At 44.4% G+C, this 8,572-nt stretch overlaps 1 protein-coding gene across 1 annotated transcript in view; it reads right to left on the bottom strand.

Moving 5' to 3' along the window:
• megf10 (multiple EGF-like-domains 10) overlaps positions 1-8,572 on the bottom strand; it is a 70,261-nt gene that overhangs the window by 42,469 nt on the left and 19,220 nt on the right. The window lies entirely within an intron of this gene.

Genomic DNA, 8,572 nt, shown 5'->3' with positions numbered 1-8,572 from the left:
TCCTCTGCTCCGCCGTGGTGGTTCTCTGCCCCACCGTGGTGGTCTGCTGTCTGGCTCTGGTGGTCTTTTGCTCCGCCATGGTGGTCTTCTGCTCTGCCGTGGTGGTCTTCTGTCTGGCTCTGGTGGTTCTCTGCTCCACCTGTACTGCCGGCTCCGCCCTGGCTCTCTGCTCCGCTGGTTCTGCCTCAGTTCCCGGTCTCTCCACTTCCATGTGGACCTGGCCCTCCATCCCTCCCCCTGTTTCGCCTCCACGTATCTGGTCCATGAACTTCCGTCTGCTAGCCATCAGAGGTCACCCTTTCCATTTCATTGACTCTCGCACTACACACTGTTACATATCACCCCGGACTACATATCCCATCATCCACTGCACTGATGACACACACACAGTTGATTGCACACAGCACTGATTGCACACAGCTGTAATCAATCACACATTCCCTATTTAACCCTCACTCTGATCCCTTCCCACTGCCGAGTATTGTTTAGCGTATATCACTCCCCTAGCGATAGCTACACTACGGAGCCTGTTTAGTTTGTCATAGCCTCACCTTAGTCTTGCCTTGTCTGTGTTCTCGTATCTTGATCTTTGCCCGTGTCTCTCGGATTCCTCCTCTCGTCTTGCCCTATTTTGATACTGGTTGCCCCTGCCTGGACCTTGCCTTGTACCTGAACTTATCCCTCGAGTCTCACCTCTTTGATTCTGTTTGCCGATCATTGACCTCCGCTAGCCTTAGGTTTCTTCTTGTGTCTTGCCTGCCATATACCTGTCTGCCATTATCTGACCTATGCCTGTTCTATGACCACGTCTCTGTCTTCTGCTAATAAATAGCTTGCACATGGAGCCGCACATCTCAAGTCTTGTCAGCCCCGTAACAGAGTACTTGCAAAGTTAGTTATAGTCAGTCTGTCTGTTGGGGAACCATCAAAATAAAGTGTTAGCATATATTTAGCAGACAGTCTACTAATACTCCAATGACTGCTAGATGACATGTAGTTGCTTTACTTGAGTTGAGTTACTTATCAACAGCTGTCTAAAGGGTACCATCAAAATAATCAAACTGATATTACAATAAAAATAGTTCAAAGCAAATGTGTCATATTACACATTCATCTGACCTGATATCTGATCTTATGGCTGTTTGAGAGAAAAATATATTATTATTACTATACTTATAAGTGGTCTTTGATGGCTTTAAGTAAAGTAGCATAAGAAAGCTGGCAAGATATGAGACTTATAATACATTATAACTATGAGAAATATAATCCATTGTAACTTAAGTGGATGCAACATGTTCACTGTGTGTTATAAATCATCATACTCTTAAAAGCTATAACCACAAATAAGTGTAAATATAATACATTAAAACTGTTCTTATGAATATTCATAAGATGATATAACATATTATAAGTTTTTTTTATAATTCATTATGCATTCATTATAATTCCTTAAGAATACCCTTCTAATGTATTAAAAACATGGGCTTCATAGAAAGTGTTACCAAATTCTGCAGCAGAGTGATGATATCTCGGATCATTATCTAGTCTTGTGTATACTCCATATAGCTAAAGCTGTTACAAGTATAGTCGAACCATCACTTCTACCACGAAAGACTGCTTTGTAAATAATCTTCCCGATTTGTCTCAATTCCTCTTATAAGCACAAAATTTTAAAACATGTCCAAACGGTCATTGGCTAAGGGGTTTGCGTACGGGGGTTCGTGCTGCGCCCCGCCCACCTGAAATTTTTGGGGGGCCGGCTGGCACCCCCCGCCAACACTTCCCAGCCGCCCGATGTCCACGGGTGAATTTTGGGAGGCCTGACCCCACTGGGGGCCCGACGGGAGCACCCCGAAGCCTGAAGCCCCCAAAAGCAGTACTGCCTTCATCCACTGTGTGGCAGCACCACCATCCCACTCCAGGATTATTGCAATGGGCTTCTGGGCCATTCATAGAGTCTAGGGGTGGACGCTTTCTTGATTCCCCCCATACCACAAACTCACTACTTGTCCACTGACCCACTAAAGTGGGCAAATGACCCCCGCTGACCACTGCCAAGCCATGCCCCCGTCCCACGAATTCACTATTTGTCCAATTACCCACTAAAGTGTGCAATGAACCCCGGATGCCCGCTGACCTCTCCCAAGCCACGCCCCCTTCCCATGGAACCACTATTTTCCCAATTACCCACTAAAGTGCTCAATGATCCCCGGACCCCCGCTGATCAGTCTCAAGTCACGCCCCATCCAACAGACCCACTATTTGTCCAATTACCTACTAATGTGCGCCATAAACCCCGGACCCCCGCTGACAACTCCTAAACCACGCCCCCATCACACGAACCCACTATTTGTCCAATTACCCACTAAAGTGCTCAATGACCCCCAGACCCCCACTGACCACCCCCAAGCCAACTATTTTTCTGATTACCCACTATAGTGGCCAAATGTTCCGGTGACCTCCGCTGACTACTGCCAAGCCACGCCCCCATCCCACAGACCCAATATTTCTCAGATTACCCACTTTAGGGGAAGTTGTGGCCTAATGGTTAGAGAGATGGACTCGTAACCCAAAGGTTGAGGTTCGAGTCTCGTGCCGGCAGGGATTGTAGGTGGGGTGAGTGAATGTACAGCACTCTCTTCCACCTTCAATACCATGACTGAGGTGCCCTTGAGCAAGACACCGAACCCCCAACTGCTCCCCGGGCGCCGCAGCAAAAAATGGCTGCCCACTGTGTGTTGACGGTGTGTGTGTGTTCACTGCTGTGTGTGTGTGCACTTTGGATGGGATAAATGTAGAGCACTAATTCTGAGTATGAGTCACCATACTTGGCCACATGTCACTTTCACTTCACTAAAGTGGGCAAATGTCCACTAACCACCTAAAGTGTTATACAATAAATTGCAAGTGGGACAAGTGTCCATTTGCCAATTAATGAATGGGATCTCTATAATAGGTTAATGGGATGATTGTCCACTAACCACTTAAAGCGTTCCCATTCAATAAGTTGCAATTGGGATCTGTGTCCATTTGCAGTTTATTGAATGGGATCCCTATAATAGGTTAGTGGGATGATTGTCCACAACTTTTTAAACCGACCCCATACAATAAGTTTCAATTGGGATCTGTGTCTATTTGTAATTTACGCTTTGCGCTTCGGGGCCGTGAGCGAGGGGCCCCTGAGAAGCAAGAATCTCAAATCTCGGGGCCCTGTGTCCTATGGTCTCCAAACGGGGGACATCCTTCTCCCCATTTAAGCGTGTACCTGTTTCGTGGACGTGCGGTAACTTTTTTGACCTTTTGACCCATGAACTAGTTCGTAGGGTCACCAAACTTTTCCACCCGCTAAAGGGACCCCTGACGATACGCAAATAGCACCCTCTAGTCGATCGGCCCTTTCGGAGCTGCGTCCACGAAGCCGCTAGGTCAAACCAATTCAAATAAGTGGCAAGTGGGATTTATTTAGAAAGGTCCCAGGTGCCCCAAATTTTGCACCGTGGCTCTTGGGGACCCCCCCCCCGAACGACGTACTGAGGCTCCCCCATCCTAAAGTGGAAAAAAATATTGGGGCCTTTGCACAAAATCTCTGCTGCAAGCCTCTCTGTCTTATACTCACTCTGAGCCTTTTGAGTGACTTTTTGGTCGGGAGAGTAGCTTTTTTCAGAAGGTCCTATGGCTTTGCGCTTCGGGACCGTGAGCGAGGGGCCCCTGAGAAGCGAGAATCTTAAATCTCGGGGCCCTGTGTCTTATGGTCTCCGAACAGGGGACATCCTTCTCCCCATTTAAGCGTGTACCTGTTTTGTGGACGTGCTGTAACTTTTTTGACCTTTTGACCCATGAACGAATCCGTAGGGTCACCAAACTTTTCCACCCGCTAAAGGGACTCCTGACAATACGCAAATAGCACCCTCTAGTTGATCGGCCCTTTCGGAGCCGCATCCATGAAGCCGCTAGGCCAAACCAATTCAAATAAGTGGCAAGTGGGATTTATTTAGAAAGGTACCAGGGGCCCCGAATTTTTCATTGTGGCTCTTGGGGCAACCCCGAGCGACGTACTGAGACCCCCCGGTCCTAAAGTGGAAAAAAAATTTGGGGCCTTTGCATAAAATCTTTGCTGCAGGCCTCTGTCTTATACTTACTCTGAGCCTTTTGAATTATTTTTTGATCGGGAGAGTAGCTTTTTCTAAAGGTCCTATGGCTTTGCACTTCGGGGCTGTGAGCGAGGGGCCCCTGAAAAGCGAGAATATCGAATCTTGGGGCCCTATGTCCTATGGTCTCCGAACAGGGGATGGCCCTCTCCCCATTTAAGCGTGTACCTGTTTTGTGGACGTGCGGTAACTTTTTTGACCTTTTGACCCATGAACGAGTTCGTAGGGTCACCAAACTTTTCTGCCCGCTAAAGGGACCCCTGACGATATGCAAATCGCCTTCTAGTTGATCAGCCCTTTCGGAGCCCCTAGCTCAAGTGACCCCCATGTACCTGGTAGAGAGATGGACAAATAGTACTTTGGTGGGACGTACAGGCCCCTGGGGTAAGGGAGAATGGACAGATAGTAGGGTATTGGGAGCGATTACACTGTTTTACCCCTAAAAATTATTGAAAATGGACATTTAAAGGGTCCATGGACGGGGGGAGTGGTCAACAGGTGAGTGTCGCCCCCAATAGGTGTCCAAAAAAACCCTATTCCAGGGGAAGCAAATCGGAGAACGCGGAATGTGGGGTTAGCAGAAACGTCCCAGAAATTGTTCTTTAAATAACAGGCTAACGGGATACAAATTCACCCTACGGTCCCTTCGGGTAATTATGCGTCCATTGGCAATTTATTTGAATGGGCCTTTGTCCGTGAACCCTTTAAATGTAATTTCTCAGCATATCTAATACCTCAGAACAACTTGATGATGTAACAGAAACTATGGACTCTCTCTTTTCTAGCATTTTATATATGGCTGCTCCTTTGCACTTAAGGACACGTGGTATAATGAGCACACTCGCACCCTAAAGAGAGCAGCTCGGAAAATGGAGCGCAGCTGGAAGAAAACAAAACTAGACGTATTTCATATTACATGGCGGGAAAGTACTTCTACTTATAGAAAAGCTCTAAAAACGGCTAGATCTACTTACTTTTTGTCTCTCTTAGAAGAAAACAAACACAACCCCAGGCATTTATTCAAGACAGTGACTAGATTAATGAAAAATAAAGCATCAACAGACGCAGATATTCCCCAAAAGCACATCAGTAATGACTCATTAATGATTCATTTTTTTACTTCCAAGATCGATACTATTAGAGATAAAATTGTAACCATGCATCCGTCAGCTACAGTATCGCATCAGATAGTGTGCTATAGATCCCCTGATGAACAATTCCACTCATTCTCTACTATAGGAGAGGAAGAATTGTATAAACTTGTCAAATCATCAAAACCTACAACATGTATGTTAGACCCTATTCCATCTAAGCTGCTAAAAGAGATTCTTCCAGAAGTCATAGATTCTCTTCTGAATATTTTTAATTCATCAATGTCTTTAGGATATGTCTCTTAAAGGAACACTTCACTATTTTTGAAAATAGGCTAATTTTCCAACTCCCCTAGAGTTAAACAGTTGAGCTTTACCGTTTTCGAATACATTCAGCCGTTCTCCGGGTCTGGCGGTAGCACTTTTAGCTGTAGCTTAGCATAGATCATTGAATCTGATTAGACCATTAGCATCTCGCTCAAAAATGACCAGAGTTTCTATTTTTTCCTATTTAAAACTTGACTCTTCTCTAGTTACATCGTGTACTAAGACCGACGGAAAATTAAAAGTTCTGATTTTCTAGGCCGATATGGCTAGGAACTATACTCTCATTCCGGCGTAATAATCAAGAAACTTTGCTGCCGTACCATGGGTGCAGCAGGCGCAATGATATTACGCAGCGCCTGAAAATAGGCTTATTGGAAGTTACCTAGCTGGGGACTATTTTCAGGCATTGCATACTCCAGATCAGATGGTGGATCAACACCTAGAGACCACTTCTACAGCCCTGAATGTCAGCGGAGCCCATGTCAACTAGATGCGCCCCAGAGACAGATCCCCTGTGAATACCTCATCATAATAATAACAATTTATGCATTTAGGAGACGCATTTATCCAAAGCAACTTACAGTGCATTCAGACTATACATTTTTTACCAGTATGTGTGTTCCTTGGGAATCAAACCCACAACCATTTGTGCTACTAACGCAATGCTCTACCACTGAGCCACAGGAACATATGGTCATCACCTCAACGACCATCGGCACAAGACCACGGTAACCAGACGAGTCCTTTGCACCTGTGGTGCAGTCTGGAATTAAACCACATCATGCTGGTTTCGTCAGGCCCAGCTCATTTTAATCATTATGGATGTTTGCTAGAATAGATTTAAGATATATATTTAGTATTTTTGATTCAGTTTTGTTGTGAATGTGCTCTAGGGTTAAGCACATAGATTGTCATAAGTTACTCAAACATTTTATGGTGCATGCTTAATAAAAAAAATCTCAGTGGGAAGCTGTAACTGTTCTCATGCTTTTTGCTTTTTGTAGAACATCTTTTTTTTCCCATAGCAGAGTTCAAACTATTGCGCCTAAGAGGAAGTGACCCTGATAAGCCAACATATGCTGTATTTCAGACAGAAAGTATGAGAGAAATTATTTGTTTCACAGCAGATGCACATGCTTGTCACTTTCATTTGAGTTTGAGCTTGAGTTAATATTAAACAATATTGTTGCCACTGTCTGAAAGTCCTGTTTGCATTTAAATACAGTAGTACAATGATTACATTTTGTCCATTTATGACAAAGCACGAGTAAAAGAGATGAATCTTCAGATGAATACCCACTTTTTTGGAAGTCTGTTGACATAAGAAAAGATGTGACAGCAAGATTTGGGTGTGCTTAATAGGGTCATGAATGTAAAATCCTGATAAAGACTTACAGCTGTTTCTCAGCATTTTGCAACAAGCACAAATAACTGCTTACTGTAGAGGATCTTGTCCTTTGCAGTTTTCAATAGGCGAGTTCCTTCAGCTCAGAGGAGTAAACACAAACTCTCTCTCACATACACACACACACACACACACACACACACACACGCACGCGCACACACACACGCGCACACACACACGCGCACACACTCGCGCTCACCTTCTCCTTGTAATACCTATGTTATACTTTTGTCATTATACAAATTTATGTCCTCATTTGTCACAAAAACGCGCACACACACACACACACACACCACTCACTCACTCACACACAAACACACACACACACACACACACACACACACACAGTGTTAACAGGCAGGAGATGTCCGTGCCCAAATCAAGGAATGGCTCGGAAATCCTTTAAAGCAGATTGAAAAGAACAAAGATGGAGTTTTCTTTCCCAGCTAGATTCACTTTCACTCTGTAATGTGCGGGAACAGCTGTGCGCTGTGCAAGAGTTTCCTAAAGCAGAGAATGTGTGACCGTACAGCACAATGTGTCTAATATCTGTGTGCAAGATTTCCCAGCACATTCACAGAGTTCTGGGTGTTTTCACTGTACTCACACTGCTGCTGAGAGTACGATGCATTATTAGTTTCTTCATGCATTACTGTAGCACTCACAGATTCAAATATGAACACTCTGCTTCCACAGACATACATGAAATGTCTGTCTTTACATCATAATAAAGCAATATTTGATCCAGCGGTTGCTGTTTATAATGATATTCCTCATTTATACGAATAATGCTCTTTTTAGTCATGAATGTGTCCTGCACATGAGTGGCCCTAAACACAGCCGACAGGCACAACTGTTCCAGAAGAAACAAAAGAGCTTCTGTCGCTATTAGCCGTCTTACTGCAGGAGCAGGAGTTTGTGGAGCTGTTATGAATATCTGAATGACGCCACACAATTACCCACAGACAGGTGTCTGGAGTACTAAAGAAGAGCTGGTTTCAACTAAAAAAAGTTTAGTTGAAACCAGTTTTTTGCTTTTTTGATTTGTTTTCCACATGTATTGTGTAGCTGTAGTGGCCCACACACAGTGAACATGTGACGCTCTGCTGTTGTTTGTCAGCAACTTCATGTTCATTCACAGAAAAATGCACATAACTGCTGCTCTCATTAGCCATTAGTGCTGGAGTAATGGGACCACACACATACACGTGTGTGAGTGTGTGTGTGTGTGTCTGTGTGTGTGTGTGTGTGTGTGTGTGTGTGCGTTTTTGTGACAAATGAGGACATAAATGTGTATAATGACAAAGGTATGACAGGTATTACAAGGAGAAGGTGACTTTTCAGGACATTACCCCATGTCCCCACTTTTCAAAAGGCTTATAAATCACACAGAATGGAGTGTATTGAAAATCTGAAATAGCAGAAAGTCTCCTGTGAGGGGTAGGTTTAGGGGTAGGGTTGGTGTAGGGCAATAGAATATACGGTCTGTACAGTATAAAAACCATTACGCCTATGGAGACTCCCCACTTTTCACAAAAACAAACCTGTGTGTGTGTGTGTGTGTGTGTGTGTGTGAGTGTGTGTGTGTGTGTGTGTGTGTG

Source organism: Sinocyclocheilus grahami, unplaced genomic scaffold (genome assembly GCF_001515645.1).
Source record: "Sinocyclocheilus grahami isolate Dianchi unplaced genomic scaffold, SAMN03320097.WGS_v1.1 scaffold1031.1, whole genome shotgun sequence".
Classification (NCBI taxonomy): domain Eukaryota; kingdom Metazoa; phylum Chordata; class Actinopteri; order Cypriniformes; family Cyprinidae; genus Sinocyclocheilus; species Sinocyclocheilus grahami.
Note: the sequence above shows the minus strand (reverse complement) of the source record. Positions and strands in the feature narration are given on the sequence as shown.